General features: G+C 41.9%; 1 long non-coding RNA gene across 1 annotated transcript; it reads right to left on the bottom strand.

Moving 5' to 3' along the window:
- Nucleotides 1–17,240: 17,240 nt before the first annotated feature.
- Nucleotides 17,241–20,182, bottom strand: LOC139705768 (uncharacterized). The gene is made up of 2 exons (XR_011707586.1): nucleotides 18,301–20,182; nucleotides 17,241–17,464 (listed from the first exon to the last, which is right to left on the bottom strand). It is a non-coding gene; the product is annotated as an uncharacterized lncRNA (long non-coding RNA).
- Nucleotides 20,183–21,748: the final 1,566 nt, after the last annotated feature.

A 21,748-nucleotide genomic window follows, 5' to 3' on the forward strand; every position in this document is an offset into this window, starting at 1 on the left:
GGACAGGTCTTCCGGATTAATCAACCACTAGGGGCTTTGAAATTTCACAGGTAGTTCAGTTTTCTTTTGGGAACTGCATCTCAGAGTCAAGTCCTCCACCTACAAGATGGACCAACACTCACAAAAGTGTACAAAGAGGAAATTTCATTGTGGCATTTTTGTAATATACAAAGAATTGGAAATAGTCTAAATTACAGTTCATATGGAGATAAACTGTGGCCTGTCATACCAAGGAATATCACATAGCAATTAGAAAAAATGAGGTGGGCATTTATACAATAACCTGGAGAGCCACTCAGGACCTGGTGAGGGCAAACACCAAGTTCTAGAACCAGTACAGTATGCTACAATGTATTAAAACCAACCCACAGAAATCACGCTGTCTTTTTTATGAGTGCATGTGTATGTGTTCTAAGGCATAGGAAATGATCTAAAAAGATATTCACCAAGCTTATAATAGTATTTATTTCTGGGTGGCAGAGAGGTGGGAGACTGGCAAGATGACCAGAATCAGAGGAGAGGAATATAAGGGGACATTAGCTGTAGGGACTATATTTTCTTTCCAACAAAGAAAATGTATTCATGAGTTCTCATGTGATTAAAAATTAATAATAATGATTACAAAATTAGCCTTAGACTCCATTGAGCCCTTCCTCCGGGCTGGCAAGGCTGATTCATGACAGTGAGTCACAGTGACTAAAGGGAAGGGAGGGACCACTCTTCATCTCAGAGCTGTCTGGCCACTCTGTTCCTGGAGGCTCCCTTGGCCTTTGGAGGCATGTTCCTTACCAGGCCCTGAGTGTCAGCACAGCATGTCCGGGGGCCAGTGTGTTACCTCCCTAACTGACCTGGCCACTCCTCATAATGTCTCCACAATGGAAGGGTCTGCAAAGTGCAGCTGACCAAACCATAGAAACTGTGAGCCTGAGCCTCTCGTCTGAATCCCAGCCCCCTTTCCATCTTCCAGGCCAGGGGGACCTGGGGCAAGACCCAGCAGACCCAGCACCCTGCCTCTGCCCCTGCCCTGACCTCTCCCCCAGCATCTCTCCCTTGCATACCCTCATCCAGCCACCGGCTTCCTTTCTATTCACACTGCCTCCCACAGCTGCTGTTCCTTCGGACCGGAATCCTCCTCCCTCTGAATTCCATGTGACTGGCTCCTTCATTTTCATCCAGTCTCATATCTGGTGAATGCTGTCTCCTGGAGAGGCCTTGTAAGTCGTCCTTCTCTCATCCATCCCTCTCTGTCACAGTGCACTATTCTGTGTCCCTGACAGCACGGATCACTATCTGAAGCTATACTGTATTATTTATTTTGCACTTTATTTGACCACGATGCATACTTGAATGTAAGTGCAAAAAGAACAGGCACCTATTCTGTCCTCCTCTGTAGCCCAAGTATCAAGAATGGCATCTGGCATGCAGTAACTAGTAACTAGTCCTTGGTAACTAGTCCTTGAATAAATAAATGAACTTCAAAAGTGAGAAGAGCACTTGAGAGGAGCTCGAAGCCCCTAAAGGCCAATAGTGTAATCTCTGAGTCAGGCAGGATTAGTCGAAGGGACAATCTGTAGCTCCTTTTCCCAAGCTGGCCACTATGGGATGAAGGGATGGGACCTGCTACTTAATTCCCAGATGCATCTCTTTGTTCGTCTGGAAGATGAAGGGATTGAACTAGATGCTTCTTTTCATCTCCAAGATTTTACTATGTTATCAAGTATAAATGGTTTGGGTCCATGTTCTCCAATCAAGATATATACGTGAACTTACTTTCTTGAATACTGCCCTAATATCCATTTGGATTTTTTCCATTTTCCTCTTTCTTATAAAAAATGGAGTGTGGAGTGTGTGGCAGTATGGTCTCTGGTGCACTGTAACATGGAGCCCTTTATGCAAAATTTATTATTGCATCAAAGGTTGTGGTTTTCTTTATTCTCTTCTTGGCTCTCCAAAACATTTTCAGCTTTGACACCTTTATTAGTGACTTTTGGCCTTGTAGCAGAACAAAAATGCTGGGATCCAGTCATTAGGGCTGCATTTTGATTCCCACTACGTGGGCATGCAGAAGAGCATGGAATATTGACCCCCAAACCCCTTGTTCTTGCACGTGGAGCAGAAATTAAGAGGGTTCAACTCCTGACTTTCCACTCAGCAGGAAAGAGCTGGGTCAGCTTGGTCTCTGGGGCCAGGTTCTGATTTCAGGATTTGTCTTCAGCTCTCTTTAGAGAGGTAACTGATCAGGTGCTAACTTGGGGCTGGAGGCCAGGAGCATGATAAAGTCTCCTTTTACTGAGAGCATGCTGTGCACTAGGTACTGTGTGATGGGCTTTGCATACATTATCTCATTTGTTTCTTCCAAGAGCCCCATGAGATTGGAATTATGACTCCTGTTTCTCAAATGAAGAAACTGAGGCTTGGAGAGGGTCAATCAAATGTCTCAGCTGGTGTAATGGCAGAGCCAAGATTGGAATCCAGGCTCAATGATGGCAAGAACTTAATCTTTCCTTTACCATATACATACCAGTACCTGTAAGTACAGGACGCCATGCATATCCTGGAGCACTCGTGCTGCCAGGGGAGGACCCAGCTAGTCATAGTGATCTCCAGCATTCAAGACTCCAATTGATATTTAAAAAGCAGCATTTAGCTGCTTTATTGAAAAATAATTATGTTGTAAATCAAGCACCCTCATCTCTTTGATGAATATACAAGCACTTACTATGTGTCCAGAGAATTTATGTGTTTTGCTGCCCCAAACAGAGACCATTACTGCCCTGGGACTTATAGTAATTCGATGTTTGAGGGAATTAAAGCTAAGAGATTTTAAGTAATATTTCTAATTTCATCCAGCTTGTTGGTGGCCAAATTGGAACTCAAACCCAGTCACTGGTCCCCTCAGCCACCAAACTTTACCTGCCCCATGAAAAACAAGATCTCTAGGGCTGGGGATGTGGCTCAAGTGGTAGCGCGCTCGCCTGGCATGCGTGCTGCCCGGGTTCGATCCTCAGCACCACATACAAACAAAGATGTTGTGTCTGCCGATAACTAAAAAATAAACATTAAAATTCTCTCTCTCTCTCTCTCTCTCTCTCTTTAAAAAAAAAAAAAAACAAGATCTCTAAGTTTCCATCTTGTTTGTTGGTTGGTTTATCTATTTATGGTATAGGGATTGAACCCAGGGGCCCTCTATACTGAGCTACATCCTCAGCCCTTTCTATTTTTTATTTTGAGATAGGGGGGTGTTGTTGAGAGCCACGGTTGAAGGGGCCCCAGCAAACTTCCAACTGCCAGCAAACTTCCAGCTGCCAGCAAACTTCCAGCTGCCAGCTGATGATTGGCTCACAGCGGCCCAGCAAACTTCTAGCTGCCAACTGATTGGCTCCTCTGCGGTGATGCTCATTGGGCTGTTTCTCCGCCCTTTCAGACCACGGAGCTGCTCATTGGGGGACTTTTTTTTGGCTCTGCCCACACCCAGCCAATCAGCCTCAAGAGCAGGAGGAGTGGGGGAGGTGGAGAGGCTTGTGGGAAGCCGGTGGTGGCAGTTGGGCTCTGAAGGTTTTTCCTGAGGAGCTGTGTGGTGTGGTGTGTGTGTTCTAAAAATAAAGTTCGTTTCTTTTGACAAGTGGCTCCTGAATTGTGCCCAGCCAGACTGCGGCAGGGTGTCTCACCAAGATGCCCAGATTTGCCTTGAACTCACCATCTTCCTGCCTCAGCCTCCTGAGTCCTTGGGATTACAGGGGTGTGCCAGCATGCCAAGCTTAGTTTCTATTTGGAATGGCTACCTATAATGTTTGTGTTTTGTTTTTGAAAATTATTCATTAAGTTGCCAAAGATATTGATGAATATGAGTTGGATAGTATACAGCAGGATTTCTCCATAGGGACACCATTGACGTTTTGAGCAGAGTAATTCTTTGTTGGGGTGCAGGCCTGTCTATTATGGGCTGTTTGCAACATCTCTAGCTTCTCTACTCACTAGTAGTTAGGGATAGAACACCCCTAGCTTTAGGCATGACAACCAAAAAAATCTCCAAATATTGCCAATGTCCCTAGGAATACAAAATCTTCTCTGGTTAAGAAACCTTGGAATACAGTGAAGAAAATGAGAACAGTATAAAACTAACAGAAAATAATCTCTGCTTTAAACTCATGAAGATGTTGTATACATAGTACTCACATCATATTGGGATCATAATAAAATCTCATTAATTAATATAATTCTTGAAAGTACTTAGAAGCCTGGAGCTATGGAATGATCACAGGCTCTTCAAGTGAGGATGAGGGTAAGTGCTGAGCTTGATTTAAGGTCCATGGTGTGACTACCATATACTTTTAACCACTGGAGTCCCCCTCAGTGGGGAGAAGTGCTCATAGGATAAAAGGCAAGGAACTAAGGGGTCTGCAGCTGCATTGCTCCATCTTGTGCTAACTTGGGGCCCCCAGACATGGAGAGGAATGGCAGAGGCTAGAGGGTTTGACCTTATTACTCGAAGTGTGATCCATGGACCAGCAGCCAGGAATGTCACTGGGGAGCTTGCTAGAAATTTTAGAAACTCAGGCCCTGCCTCAATTCTGCAGAATAAGAGTCGCATATTAACAAGACTCCCAGGTAGCTTGTTCGCAGTTGAAGGTTGGAGACATAGTCTGCATTATCAAAATGTACCTCAAGCACTGAGAAGAACTAGCCTGTGATATTTAAGTAGCTCTCTCTCTCACTTTGGTTGACTGTGCATGCACATAGATGATAAGTTTGTCTTACTTGTTTGCATGACCTCTAGAAAAAATGTGGTTCTGTAGATTAGAAGCATCCGGAATTTCTTATTCAGCAGAGCTGCTGAAGGCCGGGGTGAGGTTTGGGAGCGAGGGCTGTGTGGTGCTGTGTGTGTTTCTGGCTCAAGCTTTCTAATAGGTTTTACCTGATGAAGCTACTGTGTACCTCCTCCTCAGTCTGCTCCCTCCTGGATTGTGTGGGAAGCCCTGTCTCTGCCAGTTCTTGGGAATAGGCTTTGGAGAAGTTGTCTGACTTCTCTCAGACAACATATTCCTCATTACATGAAGGCAGAACACCTTCTTCACAGGCATGGTGCGAGGATGAAAAGAATCATGACTCTGGAGGAGGTCTAGAAACAGGAACCTTCTTGTGCAAGGGTGGGTTGGTATTTGGGACCATTGTAATTGTGAGGAATCAAAAAGATCGCTGCAGATTTATCTTCTCTGTAATCCAATTGCCCTGCCCATGCTGCCCTCTGCTGGTTAATTCTTTTAATGAATTTCAGTGAATCAGAAGGCAAAGAAAGGAAATTCAGGTATTGAAGACCCCTGAATTCTACACTGTCTCTCATCTCTGTGAAAAGAACCACTGAGGCAAGGTTTACCAATACTTCTGCTAATCAGATTCACCTAGGAAGGTTATATAAAAATTTCAGGGACCCTAACTCCAGAGATTCATGGGGCAGGGCAAGGTCTGGGAATCTGTATTTTCATAAATCTGTCCACGTGAGTCAGAAGTGCAGCCAGTTTTAGAAGCACTGGTCCATGCATGGTTCTCTAAGTATGGTCCTAGGGCCATCTCCTGGATCACTGTGGCTGATATGGACCACAATAGAAGGACAGCGAGTTAAATGAGCAAAGCAACGTATCTTCTTCAAGCTCTGCATTAGCTACGGCATGCTGGGATTGCTGGCTACAGTTCTGGGCATGCAACTTGCAGAAGGACTCAGCCAAAGTCTTCAAAGGAGCAAGACCAGAATGGTGTGGAGACCTAAAGCTACGGTATGTAAGGAAGAGGAGAAGGGGCTGAAGGGGAAAATGTTTGATTTGCTCAAGGTCACCTGTGGAAATATATCAATAGAAAACTCAGGAATAAGATGAAAGAGACACATGCATTTTTTTCTTATCATTAAAATAGGTTCATTAGACTATGAAGCTAGATATTATAATGATGAAAAGAATTCAGCATATAACCTCATTTTTTGGTTGTTGTTTATTCAGTAAACAGCTTTCAGAACCCAAGTCCATGGAGAATGCCAACCAGTTGAGGAGCAAGAGGAGAGAAATGCAGCCAGGTTGCTCTTGGGCTGAGGCAGCTGAAAGGAATCTGTCTGATTATCTGTGAGGACAGGCAGATCTGGTTTTACTTGGAGGTATTTCTGGGTAGGCTTTTGGTTGGAACTGAGATTTTATCTCTGTCATGGTTGACATTCTGCTCACCTGAGCACCTCTTCCTCCTCCTCACCCTGCATGTTCCAGAGGCACAGACAACACCTGTGACCAGCAGAATGGGATGCCTTCATGCACACCTGTGCAGATCTTTGCAGAGTGGCAAAACCCCAGCACTGTAAATACCTTGTTCAATCCTCAGCTATTCTGTGAGATAGGCCTTTTTTACTATCCCTATTCAGTAATAATCATAATGTATATTTTTTTACATAGGAGTATTTTTGTGTCAAGAAATACAGCTTGAAACCGACAGAGCTAGGATTTGGATGAAGAGCTTTGACTGCAAATCTAAAAATACAATTTATTACAGTATTAAGAATACATTGAATTGAGGGCAAGATTTTTGTTACCCTATGGCCAATAGTTTATCTTGTCAATTTTTCTGTGCAGATGGAGGTCAGGGTAAGTGTCAGTTTGGAAAGATGTGTCCCTCTGTGTAACCTGTGTTACTCTCTGTCTCTAAATGCTGGTTCTTTAAAGAGGACCAGAGTTGAATGGAGATTTGTGTCCAGGGAGTGGACAGTGTGGAGAACATGTTGGTAGGTGATGACTTTCATGGAGGACAATGGAGACAGTCAGTGCTTTGGGCACAACGATAGGAGATCGGGAGAGACACGGAATCTTCAGTCACTGGAGTATACTTGTTGCAGGAAATAGAACATCACTAGATTTCTTCCTTCTTTCTTCTTAGACACTGAGGACACTGTGCTGGGATGAGGAACTGGTGGCAGCCTGTTGTGATGTGACAGCACAGGTGGAGGTGGCTAGCCTCCCTTCCCTGAGCTCCCCCCAACTCAGAACTTTCTGTCTCTTCTACCAACCTTCTATTTTATTATTTATTCACATATTTACATACCTATGATGATACATTCACAAATAAATTATTGTTGTAAAAGCTTTGGATAACAGAATCCCTTAAAAAAATAAAAGGAAGCATTTTCTTTATCCTTTATCTCCATCCCACTGCCAAGCCCTGTCCCAGCTATGATAGGGCAGGGATGTCACCTGATCTGCTCCCAGTTAGGTCCCCCTTATCAGCACAGATTTATGGAAGGCATGCACACCATCCCCATATACCTACAATGCTCTGTGTGTGTGTGTGTTTACATAAACAGAATCACACAGTGTACTGTACTGCAAGTTCCTTTATGTTTTGCATAATATGTTTGAGGATCTTTCCTTGACTCAGTGGTGACCTACTTCTTTTGAACTGCTAAATAACACTCCCGCATGGTGGGCACTTCCATTCCTCCCGTTTCTCACTATTTCCAGCACTGCTGCTGGCAGCCTCCTTGTACAGGTGTCTTGGTGCTCAACTGTGAGTCTTCCTCCTGGAGGGACACCCGAGGTGGGTCCACTGGCTGGAAGGGCCCCTCTTTCCCAGCCCATTTGCTGGTTAGATGCCTGAACCCTATATTTCCCCAGAAGATCAGCTGAACTGAGGCAAATTCCTTTGCCTGGGAGTGGTCGGGAGTGTCAGTCCTGGGCTGTGTCATGAACTTGGCACTCAAGTGCACACATGATCCTATCCCAGCCTACTCACTAGGGAACCTAATTTCAGCACAGGAACTAAATAGCCTTAGCAAGTTGTGTGGAAGCACTCTGGCTGAGGGGTCCTGAGCTCTGAATCTAATATGGACAGGCTTTGCCACAAAAGTTGCCCAACAGTGTTGAACTAATGAGTGTCACTATGGGTGACCTTATCTCATTATCTTCAAAATGGGTTTGGAGGAGAGGAGTGGGCACACTGCTGTTTCAGGCCACTTTTGATGCTGACTGTCCAGGGTGAGGCTGCAGTTACCTGCCCTCGCCCACAGGTTTGCTGTGGGAGCCAGAAATAGGGGAACTGATATGTTGGAAAGAGCAGTTGGTTCTTCCTGGTGAGGTCAGAGCCAGCAGCTGGGTGACCTCTGCCTGGTCAGCAGTCCCGCCTCCCCTCCTGGAGCTGCTGCTGCCTGTTTTTCAGCTGACCCCTGGTGTGGGCATGTGCCACGTTCCTCAGAAGGAAGCCTAGCTGGCCCCTTGTCTGTGGCTCAGGAGTCTCATTACTGCCAGCTGCAGGCTACACCCCACAGATGCCTGGTGGATCCTCCTGCAGAGCAGTAAAGCAAAGTGGTGAGGACAGAGGCCTGTGGTCATTGCTGCCCAGGTCCCTTCCTGCCTGTGCTCTACCCTGTTGGTGAATGAGCTGCAAATCACTGATCCTAGTCTCCTCATCTTTATACTAGGGATGATGTTGGTATAGCTCTTATGGAGCATTGTCGGGAATAAGGGAAGCTCTTTTTTATTTGGTATAATGTTTAAAAGTACTTTTATTATTAAAAAGTGCATGAATGAACTGGAGGACTGGACCCAAGTTCTAGTTCTATTTCTGCCCGTTTTCCCTGAAGGCCAAGCCGGTAGCTCCTCCCAAATCTATTTGCCTTTCCCAAACAGGCCTCCAGTTTCCTGTTTTAGCACTTGTATTAGAAGTTATTCCTCCATCTGGAATGTTCTTTTCACTTGTTTCTGCTGTCAAAACTCCCTCCTTTAAGATGCAAATTACATGCCACCTCCTGCATGAAGCTTTCTTTGTTTTCCCTATTTGGAAGTGCTGCCTTCCTTCTCATATTTTCTGTTAACAATTCCTGCATTTATATTTTTGCTCCATATCTCTCTTTTGAACTCCAAACTGTGTATTCCAAATTTCCGGTTGGACATCTAATAGACTCCACCTCGACCCATCCACACCCACCCTCCCACTCAGCAGAGCCAGAGCCTCTTGCAGGCTCTCCCACATCCGCTAAAGGCAGCTCCATCTTTCCAGGTTCTCAGGCCAAAACATTCAGCATCAAACTGGATGCTTCTGGGTCTGGTCCATCTTGTCCGTCAATCCTGTGGAATTGACCTGGGTACGTCCAGCATGGGGACACTTCTCACCTGCCCTGCTGCTGCCACCAGGGTTCAAGTCAAGGCCAGTGGCCCCCACTCCTGCTCTCTCCCCTCCCAGTCTTTTCCCATAGGGCAGCCAGAGTTACTCCTTGTAAAATACAATTTAAATCACGTTGGTCTCCTGCTAAAAGTCTCGCTGTGACTGACATTCCAATTAGAGGAAAAGCTAGTGTCCTGGGCCTGGCTGGCCAGGCTTTATAAACCACGGACCTCGCTGACCTTGTTTCCCAATACCCTTCTGTTGTTTTAGTCAGCTTTTTCACCACCGTGACCAAAGACCTGACAAGAACAATTTTAAGGAGGAAAAGTTCATTTGGGGGCTTATGGTTTCAGAGGTCTCATAGAGTCCATAGAGGGCTGACTCCATTCCTCGGGGCTTATGGTGAGATAGAACATCATGGTGGAAGGGTGTAGTGGAGGGAAGTGGCTCAGGACATCACACCAAGAAGCACAGAGAGACTCCCCTCATCAAGAGCACATTATATACCCCAAAGGCACTCACCAAAATACCCCACCTCCTCCAGCCACACCCTACCTGCCTCAGTTACCACCCAGTTAGTCCCTTTCAGGGGATTAATGGACGGATTAGAGTGAGACTCTTATAACCCAATCATTTCACTTTTATACTTTCTGGCATTTTCTTGCACATGAACTTTTGGAGGATACGTGTCTAAACATCTGTCTTGGACTTTGTCCTTTAGTCCCTTTAGATATTCTCTCCAGCCTTCTTTACCTTGTTCCTTTCCACAGAAGATTGGCCACAGAATCTGAACATGACTTGCTGTCCTTTGGCTTGCAGTTGGATTGGTGATCACAGGCCCTGGGATGGGATGGGGAGATGCATGCTGAGAGGTCTGGGTGTTTGTTCCTCTGGTGTCTTCCGTGTCTTGCCTGGGTGTGGCCAGGGTGTGTGTTCCTTTACCAAGCTCATGTGCTGACAGCTGTTGTCGGTAGCCTTCTCCTATAGTCAGTTTCCCCCAGGTTCCAGCAATTCTGCCTTCTCTTAGCTCCTCTGGCCTGGCAGTGCTAAAGGCATTTAGCTACTGCCAGCTCTCAGTAGCTGACCTTGCTGGTTTACCTTAACTTCACCCACAGCTTTGTAAATAATCCCTTTGTTCAATATTCTCCAATTACTCTTTTTTAAATCCTCTGTTTCCTGCTCATCTCTGTCCAACTCACCCCAGATCCTTCTCTTGTTCAAACAACACTCTCCACCCTGGCCTGCTGTGATTCCCCTGCCTCAGGCCTTTTGCACTGGCTCTTCCTTTTTTCCTGGCATGCCCCCTCCTGGATGTCTGTGAATCTCTCTCTTATGTCCTTATGTCCTTGAGCAGTTGTTACCTTCTCAGTGACCACATCTTTCTCCGAATTAATAAAAATCATAGCCCTTCTACTCTGGCAACTCCATTTTTTTAAAAAATAAAAAAATGGTACTTACCACTTTGTAGCTCAGCACATCATTTATTTATTTGTGTTTTTCGCTGTTTTCCTCTTCTCACTAGATCCCAAGCTCCCTGTGAGCAGGGATTTTGTTGGTGCAATAACGAATCTCTACCACCTGACATAAGATAGGAGGTTCTCTCTTGCGTGTTCACTGAATGAGTAAAAGTTTGGATATATTCCACTTTGTTCTTTTCTCTCAGTGGATAGAACCAGAATATCTCATTACTCTAACTGGATCGTGAGGTCTCCAAAGAGGAAGACCAGCATCTACAGCTGAGATCACAAGGTGGAGATGATCAGGCTGGACTTGGCCTGGGGGCTACTTTGTTTGTCCTAGAGTATTGGTCCACGCAGTGTTTCAAGTGTTTCTGAGTTACCTTTCCAATGTTAAAAAACAGGCCACTTCACTTAAAGCTGTGGATTTCTGGTTTCCATAACAAATCAGAATGATATTATTTTTTCTCATTCTCTAACAACCGAGCAGGTCCTTACTCCTTGGATTGGGCACATCCCCTCTGACACATCAAGGCTGTGCCTCTTTCTCTTGTCTCTCTTATCCCTCCAAAGTTGAACATCACCCAGCCCTAGTAACGTATGGCTTCTGGAGAATATCTTAAGATATTTCTCAAGAGAAAATGCAATGTTGGTTGTTACATTTGAAAGATCAATAATTATAATTCACCATATGGACAGATAAGGGAAAAACCTCATGATTATCTCTCATTAAATGCAGAAAAAGTTTTTTGATTTTTTTTAAAGCAAAAGTCAACATTGATTCATAACAAAATCCCTCAGGAAACTAGGAGTTAGGGAGCTCTCTCAACCTAAAAAAACTCAGCTATTGATATAGTAGGACTAGCCCATATCATACTTAATGTGAAAGCCTGGATGCTTTATCCCCAAGATCAAGGACAAGGAGCATATATCCCCTCTCACTAGTCCTATTCAAAACTGTGCTAAAGAGCAAGAAATAAATATTATAGAAATTGGAAGGAAAGAAAGAAGAAAGATTGTCATTTTTTACAGATGACATGATTGTTTAGGAAATCCCCAAAAAACTATAAGTAATGCTATTTACTCCAGCACCAAAAATTTATGAAATATAAAGAGGTAAGTCAGAGTCTCTCTCTCTCTCTCTCCCTCTCTCCCTCTCTCCCTCTCTCCCCCTCCCCATATACATGCTTTATATGCTGACAAGACAGCGATAAGAGAAATGGAATGGCACTTAAGGAAATGGAGAGACCTAGTGTGTTGATGAATTGGAAGTCTCTATATTGTCACGATGTCAATTCTCAAATTGATCTACTGAGTCAGTGCAGTCCTAACCCAAATTTCAGCCTCTGATTGAGCTGTCATATGCTGGGACCCTCTGGACCACAAGGGTGGGGCCAGCTCCAGGCCTTCCTCCAGTGGTTCTCCGAGAATTTAAACAGGGTTTGCTAATTCCTTCTTTAAAATGCTGTCAGGCTCCCCAAGACCTTTGAAGTACAGTCTTGAATTTGCTGGAACAGGCCAGTCACCACCTGGACCTGCCTTCATATCTCTTTCCCCCAAGGGAAAGTAGTCTTTTTGAAGGCTACTATTTTGAGTCAGATGTAATTTAAAATACTCCTCTGTTCCTAAGAGGCAATTTTGTTCCTGTAATCTCCATCCTGGCTTAGGTTCCCAGAGACCACAGAAGTATGATCCCTCACTTTCTTGAGGGCACTTGAATGTGACTAAGTTTTTTCTCGTGTTCACTAAATATCCTCTGTTAACAGAAGTACTGACTTGCTTTAGAATGCTATTATGGTCCCTTTCTCAGTGAGTTCCAGTGGATGGTGTCTATTTTAATATCTGGCACCAGAACTGAATGCCATGGTCTCATCAATTGGCTTAAAGTGCAGATGGAGTATCAATAATCTGAAAATCAAAAGTCTGAAATGCTCTAATATCCAAAACTTTCTGAGATTGATATGACTTTCAAAAAGTGTTGCATTTTGAATTTTCAGATTAGGGATGCTCAACATGTGAAGCAATTATTTCAAAATCTGAGAGACTCCCACATTTAGAACACTTCTGGTCCCAAGCATTTTGGGTAAGGAAGTCTAAACCATAACAGCAGGTTGTTTTAACACAGGAAGTCTCCTCATGTGAACTACATGGTATTCATTGTTAACAGTCTCATCACCAGATAATTCATGCTTGAAACTTGAGGGTGCCTAAAACCCTGAAGTGTTTCTTATATGTGTTGTTTTTAGCCATTTTTCTCATATGTATTTGTGTCATTGTATTCTTTAAAACATATTTCAAATTGATTTTTACATTTATTTAATTTTTTGAAATTTTATTATATTTCCTACAAGCTTTTGAAGGAAACAATGGTGAATTCTAATTGTTTTCCTTTGTAGCCTCTGTCCCCTCCCTAATGACTTCAATCAACTCATGTCTAGAGAGCCCTTACCAAGTCCCTAACGTCTTCGGTACTTTTCACCTTGGGCATCTGCAGTTGTCTGGCTTCGCTGATGCCCCCTTCATCTTGAAGTGGAATTTTTATCCTAGTTAGTCCCACACACTTTCATTGACTCCTGTTCCTCTCAAATCTTTCTCTATACCTATCCCTATCCCACGGCCCCAAACCTTACAGCATGTCTACTGTTAATATCCCCAATACTCAACAGGCTTCATGCATGTCACCCATGCATTCATTGAATATTGCCAAGAACCTACTATATGCCAGGCACTGTTCTAGGCACTGGAGATACACAGCTATGGGAAAAAGAATAATTCTGTGCCTTCACGGAGTTTATGTTCCAGAAGACAAAGAGCTAGCACCCTGCGCTCCTTGGCCTTCCATGGTTTCCTGGTCATATCCTATCCTGGCACTGGGCCTCTGAGGAAGATTCTAGTTCCTCTCTTCAGTTCTTTACCTTCCCATCTGTGTAACACCTGCAGATCTTTCAGGTATCCACTTAAGAGTCACTTCCACAAGAAGCTTTCCTCCATTTCCCCACCTGGATGGAACTCCTGCTCCTGTTGGCGCTGCCACGGGTCCCCTGTCACAGCCCTTGCTGTGCAGCCATTGTGTGCAGATCTGACCTCTCAGTCCTCAGTGGGTGGTAGTTCTGTGAGGTCAGAGGCTTCTTTTTACTCAGTAGCCTTGATAGCAAGCTCAGAGTCAATACTCACTCAATATCATTTAAAATAGTGATTTTCTTATGTCATTGAAGATTTGGGCTTGGAATAAGATGAAAGTGGAGACTAAGAATTTTCTCAGAAAAAAGCACCCAAGGAAGCATCAAGCAACTTCTTAGCGGTCTTTATGTCAGTCACCAGCCCATCTTGCCTTCTTTGCATTCTGCCTATATTTTATCCCATCTCATTTGCAAAATCTCACGAGGCCTTTTAAAGGATCAGTTCTCTTTGTCAACTGCGTCCCCCTGCTCGGTTACCTATCCCAAAAGCAAATGAGATTCCATTTGTGGGTCAAAATTTTGTGACTAATTGTAGCCTTAGGTGTCTTTTGTCCTCTGTTCCTTCACCTGTAATATGCTAGGCTATATTGGGTGATTTAGGGAGATGCTAGGACCAGTGCTGGGGATTTGTGCATTCACCGGTGCTCACGGCGGGAGGAGCTGGCTCACTGACGTTGTGAGGTGCTGCGCCCACAGCTCCAGCATTATCAGATAGCCAAGAGAGGCTTTGCAGAGAGGGGCTGCGTGGGGATCAGTTTCCAAGGGGTGGCAGAAGAGTCTGCTTGGGCCAAGTCAGTCAGGGAGGGAGCAGGACCAGTGGCCTTGATTCTCTGCCCTCCTCCCTAACAAGATCCAAACTGAGCACCTCAATCCCAGAATGTGAAAAGTGTGCTGCAGCCTGATAGGCACAGAGCCATCTGTGAGGGGCAGGAGGAGGGCTGCTCCCTGGGCAGAGCCTGGCAGCCCATGAGCTCTGAGGCCAGCAGGCTGGGAAGCCCTTCCAGCTCTCCTGCCCCCACCACAACCCAGGGAATCAAAGCCTGAGGTGTCCGCAGAGTCAGGCTTTGAGTCCTTCAAGTGTCAGCAGGAGGTGAGAGGAGGGACACTGTTAGAAAGGGGTCCTCGACCAGCAATATTTGGCTCATGTTTCTTGGTCTCAGTCCTGGAAGGATAGTGATAACAGGTGGCATCCTGGGGAGCACAATCTATCCTGGGGCCCAGATAAGTTTTACTAATATTTTCAAAGAAATAGCTCTTTGGTTTCATTGATCTCTCTCTCCCCATTCTCTCAGTGGGTTTCCATTTGATCTGTGCTCCTATAATTTTTATTACTTTGGGTTTAATTTGCTCTGCTTAAATCATTGATGTGAGACTTTCTTCTACTCAAACATTAGCCATTTAATGCTATAAAATTCCCTTTAGTAGAATGAACAGACATAACTTTCCTATGTTCATATATGAATACATGACCAGTGAAACTCCACATCATGTACAACCATGATTGGAATGGGATCCTTATTCAAATAAGTGATAATTCATGTATGTATATATGTCAAAATATACTCTGCTGTCATGTATGACTAAAAAGAACAAATAAAAAATTTAAGAAGTTCCCTTTAAGCACTACTTTTGCTATATGGCCCAAATTTTTATGTTGTGTTTTGATTTTATTGTATTCAAATTGTATTTTGATTTCCCTTGTGATTTCTCCCTCAACCCCTTGAATTAATTAGGAATATTCTGTTTAACTTTCAGGTATGTGTGGATTTTCCAGAAAAAATCCTTTTATTGATTTCTAATTTAATTCCTTTGTGACTACAAAGCATACTTTTCATGATTTAAATCCCTTTAAATTTATTGACATTTGTTTTTTTTTGCACCAGAACATGGTTTATCTTGATGAGACTTCCAGATGCACTTGAAAAGAATGTCTGTTCTGGGGAAGGGTTATATAAATGCCAACTATGTCAACTGATAAAATTATTCTTCAAGCCTTCTACATCCTTACTATTTTTTTTGTCTACATGTTCTATTAACTACTGAGAGAAATGTGTTGAAATATCCAAATGAAATGGATTTTCTTGTTCTTTCAGCTCTATTACTTACTGCTTCATGTATCTTAAGCACCTTAAAGTAGGCAAGAAGCACTGTTCCAGGATGTAATCAAGGGCCAAGTCTGGACAATGTTCAGAAAAGGAAATGACAGACATTTCTTTTTAGAAAATAAGTCTAGAGAGAGGGAGGCAAATATCAATAAGAATAAACCACATTCTAAGTATGATTTAAAAACTCTAATGACTGTTATGGAAAACAGTATGGTGGCTCCTCAAAAAATGAAAACTAGGACCAGGAACTAATCCAGCCACACTACTGGGTCTATTTACAAAGGAAATGACATCAGTAAGTTGAAGAAGTACTTGCACTCCCATGTTTACTGTAGCACTATTCCTGATAGCCAAGATATAGACTCAATGGATGAGGGGGTAAAGAAAATATGGCACAAAAAATATATGTGGTAGAAAAGACAGTCTTTTTGATAAATGGTGCTGGGAAAACTGGACATCCCTATGTAGAATGAATTTAGAGACTTATCTTTCACCCTGCACAAAAGCCAAATCAAACAGACCAAAGACTTGAAAATTAGACCATAAGTCTTGAAACTGGTAGAAGAAAATATAGGGTCAACACTTCATCATATTGGTGCAGGCACTGACTTCTTCAACAAGACCTTTAAAAGCTCAAGAAATAAAACTAAGAGTGAAAAGTGGGATGCCATTAAATTTAAAAAGCTTCTGCACAGAAAGGAAATAATTAAGAGAGTGAAGAGAGAACCACAGAGTAGGAGATGTTTGCCAGCTACTCCTCTGACAGGGGACTACTATCCAGGATATGTACTCAAAAACTCTATGCCAAAACTCTAAGCTCAATCGATAAATAAGCAAAAGAACTAAATAGAAATTTCTCAAAAGAAGAAACAGAAATGGCCAAGAAATATATAAAAAATGTTCAGCAGCTCTAGCAATTAGGGAAATGCAAATCAAAACTACACTGAGATTTCATCTTACTCCAGTCAGAATGGCAATTAGCAAGAACATGAATAATAATAAATGCTGGTGATGTTGTGGGAACAATTGTTCACTCTTACATTGTTGGTGGGACTACAAATTAGTACAACCACTTTGGAAAGCAGTGTGAAGATTCCTCAAAAAACTAGGAATGGAACTACCATATGACCCAGCTATCCCTTCTCCTGGGTGTTTATCCAAAATAACTAAAATCAGCATACTACAGTGATACTGCCACTACAGTGTTTATAGCAGCACAATTGACAATGGCCAAATTATGGAATCAACACAGATATCTATCAGTAGATGAATGGATTAAAAATTGTGGTATATATACACAATGGATTTCTACACAGCCATAAAGAAAAATGAAATAATGGCATTTGCTGGTAAATGGATAGAATTGGAGAATATCATGCTAAATAAAATCAGCCAGACTCAGAAAGTCAAGGGTCAAATGTTTTTTCTCATATGTAGAAGTTAGAGCAAAATAAGGGAAAGAAGGCAGTGGGGGAGGGGATTTGCTATAATAAAGGTACAGGAAAGATCAGTGGAGTAGATGTAAGAGAACCAGAGGGAGTGAAAGACCCACCGATTCCCTGTCCAAGAAAGACGCACGAGGCACTGGCTGCAAAAGCAAGAGGCGATTTATTGATACACAGGCGCCTGCGGGTGCTCAGCGAAACCTCAGCCGGAGCTTCGGTGAACTGGCACACCGGGCTTTGGGGTACAGATCTTTTATAGGGTACAGTGGTCAGTTTCCCTCCTAGCACAGTAACAGGTATCTCATTGGCTCTTTTGAATCCAGCATATAGGTCACTTAAAGGGTAAACTTGTTTTTCACTATAGGTTCCTAGAAAAACCACATAAAAAACATTTGTTATTCATTGTATGGTTTTTCATTGTATGATCCTGTTTGCCCAATCATGCTGGTTCCTTTCCCAACCATCCTGTCCTTTCTTAATCGGTTACACTTAACTGATTTTCTGAAAAATACATCTGACGTCTGTGCAGGTGTGGAAGCAAGCCCTGGTGATTTATTACTGGGCCTAAAGTTATTGGGCTGGGGTCTTTCATTCCCCCCTTTTTCTTTATCATGGATAGAATCTTATATCCATTGTCCTGCTTGCTCAGGTTCTTGGATTAAGCTTGTGTGTGACCCTGTTTGTTGTTTAAGCAACTGGTACTGTTGAGTTAGAACCATAGTTTGGATTATAGAAAGTCTCTCTCTCATGAATTGCACCAATCTATTGAGTATGCAGGGTCCAAACATTAGGATTATTAGCAGAATAACTAAAGGTCCCGCTATGGTGGATAGCAAAGTAGTTAACCATGGGGATTTGTTAAACCAGTGTTCAAACCATCCTTGTTGAGCCTCAAATTTTTTTTTTTTTTTCTTTTGGCCAGCCTTTCAGTGACCTTTTCCATAGTTTCCCGGACTACCCCTGTATAGTCAGCGTAAAAACAACATTGTTTCTTTAAAACCACACAGAGACCACCTTTCCTAAGGAATAACAGATCTAATCCCCTTCTATTTTGTAGTACGACTTCTGCGAGGGAAGAGAGAGATTTCTCTAAGACAGTGATAGACTTGGTCACTTGATATTAGACCCCCGATTTATCTAACTACACTGACTACCTAACTTTAAATCTGGCTTCATTTTTTTTTTTAATTTGGGAACTCCTTACTGCTGTGAGGAAGGGGGACGAAGAGAATCTTTCTGGCTTCTTCAGGCTGAAAAGGGACGGCGTGGGGCAAGCAGTTTGGAGTCCCCCTTAAAAATATCGGGTCTATCGAGTGGTCCATGATGAAAGTCTAATTGAGAAGTAATAGGCTGGAGGGCCATTTGAGTGATGGGTGGTCTATAAGAGAAACAAGAACTTATTAGTACTGGAACCATATTGATGCAGTAATAAATGCCACAGCACAGAAATATGCCAATGAGTATAATGGCCAAGACAAAGATTAACAATGTTTTCCATCAGGCAGTACCAGGAACCAGGAGCTAGGATATTGTTTCCATGAAAAAGTTGCTGAGGACATGGCTTCCATCTGAGCAGGTAAATCTTTAAAGATATTTGTCACATTGTCAGAAATGTCAGGGATGTCAACACAACAACTAACATGTAGGGTAATTTAATGTCATCTGATCCTGCAAAATCCTTTTACTAGTATAACCTCTGTGTCTAATAGAGAAATCTTTAATTCTGTTACTTAGGGCTGGATAACCATATTAGCAAACATCAAGCCTACCTGCGTTGGCTAGAAATAAAGGCCTTAGACTAAAACTATTCTAGCAGTCCCTTTGACAGTTATCAGGCATTTCTAAGAATCTCTTTTGTAGCCTTCAGTCTACTTATTTATGGAAGTTACATTTAACTATTATTATCATTTAAGATGTCCAGGAACAGCTGTGCTTTGGCTTTGACTGTCTTTGCTAAGTGTTTAAGATGAAGCAAGTCAAAACTGACTTTTGTTTCTACCTATTGTTTACAGTCAGCTGAGTTATCCTGGGAGTCCTCGGGAACTTCATAGCAGCTTTTCAGTTCTGCTAGTGCCATTTGCGCTAGGATGGGTCCAGGCCTTGCTTGACCTTATGGCTTCCCTCAGAAGCATCAGGGATGTCTCCCTTTTCTAATGACCCTCCTCTTTACAGCAAATGCACTGATTGGCTTTCTGTCCTCCACTGGTCTCATTAATCTCCCTGCTCAGGAGGTTATGTGGCCTAGAGTTGCTGAGCCCTTTGGAGAAGTCCCCTATTCCCTGATTCAGACTGACTCAGAGGGCAAGAGCCGAATATTGGTTTTCTTGGCCCTTTTAATTTAACTAATTTTAAAAACTTGATCTTAAACATCCAGCAAATAAGTTAACAGCCTTATATTAAGAGCACTGGGCTTTAATGTCTATCTCTCTATCCTGTAGGTGATAACTCCTTATCTTATGTTGACCCAGGTTGTGTTCTTAAAGCAATACCTCTTTAAAACATTAACAGGCAATCCTTAAACCATCTATAAGCAAACTACAAAACAAAACTAACTAGGGTAAAAACATATTTAGCTTATATAATAGCTACCTTGAATTCTGGCAGGGTTATACATCATAATTTCCTGTTTGAGATCCTAGTAATCTTGGCAAAAACCTACTTTTGGACACAACTTTAACTGTACTGAAATCTGGCTTACTTCTTTCATAGCCACTTTCACATGTAGTGAGATGGGACAGAGCCTTATTTCAAGTAAGGCAGGGCTCTTTATAAATCTCAAGTACTATAGTTCTGAAGCTGATCATTTTACAAAGTTTACATAAATTGTTGTTCAAGTTTACATGAACATTAGCTAACACAACATAATATCACACCTAAAACATGAATTAAAGGCTGAAAGCTTTTAACCTCTTGTAGAAAAGTTGTAATGTACTTTTGTGTTTTGCAATAAAACCTTTACACAGATTAGGCTCTCAGACCCTCAGAGTAGAAAGTAACATGGAACCGTACATATCTTATTGATAACAAGTTCAGTTTAGAACACAAATGATATAATTGAATCTCTAACATGTTTTTTTGAAGCCTAAAATTACCATACAACTTTAGAACACCAGCTTGATATAATGTTCTTTTGAAGCTTCTACCTTACAGACTTGTATACCTGGAAGATATGAACACATTAATAACACCATAATTACATAAACCTCCTTTTGTTCACATTTTGAAACAATACTTGTAAACTTTTAAATTTAAGCAGAGTTAACATTTTATTAGGGCCTTTTTGAACACCTAGAGAAACTTATAAGCTTAATTTTGAGGACATCTTTACTTTTATCTGTTTACCCAATCTAAATTGAACCGTTTGAATCACGTGAATTAAAGATATTTGGATCTATTTTTAATTTTTTAATTTTTTTTTATGAGCGCTCCTCATCTGTCAATTGTTATATCACTGTAGGATATATGGACATACACACATACAGACATACCGACATACAACACATAACAAGAGTGTGCACACATAACAATAATAAAGGCCTCGTAGCTTTTCGCAGATGAAATCTCCATTGCAATGTTTTTTTTTTTTAAAAACTTTACTGATCAGAAAAACATTAACCTAGGTCTGCAGGATCAGAATCACGAGCTCAAAAAAAAATACAGAATCTAAGAAAAAACAAGAGTCCTAAAAAAAAAAAGATGACTGGCCAGTAGTTAGTAAATACCATACAATTTACTTCTTGGTTTGGTCTAGTTTGAGTTCAGGTAAAAAGACACTTTTACCCCCTTTTTTTTTTTTTTTTTTGGGCCTGAGCTCCAAGCTGCTTCTGTTTGCATATCAGTTTAAGCCCTGACCAAGGTCTGGAAGGAGCAGGGAAAAAAACTGCTATTTTGAGCAGACACTTTAGGCCTAAGACATTTTAACCTTAAGTTATATTTCCAGGTTTAGATGTTGAAAATTATGATACAAATTTAAGAAGTAATTTCCAAAATTTAAAATTTTATATCTTTTTACACTAGAAAAACTTGTTCACATAAAACTGGAAATAGGATCTCTACCATCAGAAGAAATTTCTTTAGTACCTCTAAGCCACTTTGCTTGTTCTGAAGTTTCTAAAGTAGCATTGAGTTACATTAAATTTGCCCACACATTACCATATATATCTGAAATTAAGCTTTGAAAATTTCTAAGACTATTGGTATTTTATCTAATGTCATTTTTATGAGCCAGACCAACGTTTTAATTTCTTTTCAGGCTACCCAGTTCAAAATTGAAACTTTTTAAAATTTTTTTTATCCCAAGTATTTAAGTTTTCTAGCATGAACTATCTGAAATCAAACTAAACAATTGCTTAAACCCAACTTTTAACTGCAAGATAGTGCAATGCTTTAGAAACCCATTCAGATACCAGATTGTTACAATAAAAATTATTATTATTATTATTTTTTAGACACACATTTAACCTAGATTATCCCTAAGAAACAATCAAACAACCAGATAAGAAAATATCTCTCCAGGTTTTGAACTTTCATTTAATTATGACTCCCATCAGTGGCACCATAGACTTTTCCATGAGTGGACCAGATGTTTTCACGTAGAGGCAACTATAGGTGTAAAATCAAGGGTCCCAGTGTGACTGGCTTTACTGCATTCA

Source organism: Marmota flaviventris, chromosome 5, assembly GCF_047511675.1.
Source record: "Marmota flaviventris isolate mMarFla1 chromosome 5, mMarFla1.hap1, whole genome shotgun sequence".
Lineage (NCBI taxonomy): Eukaryota > Metazoa > Chordata > Mammalia > Rodentia > Sciuridae > Marmota > Marmota flaviventris.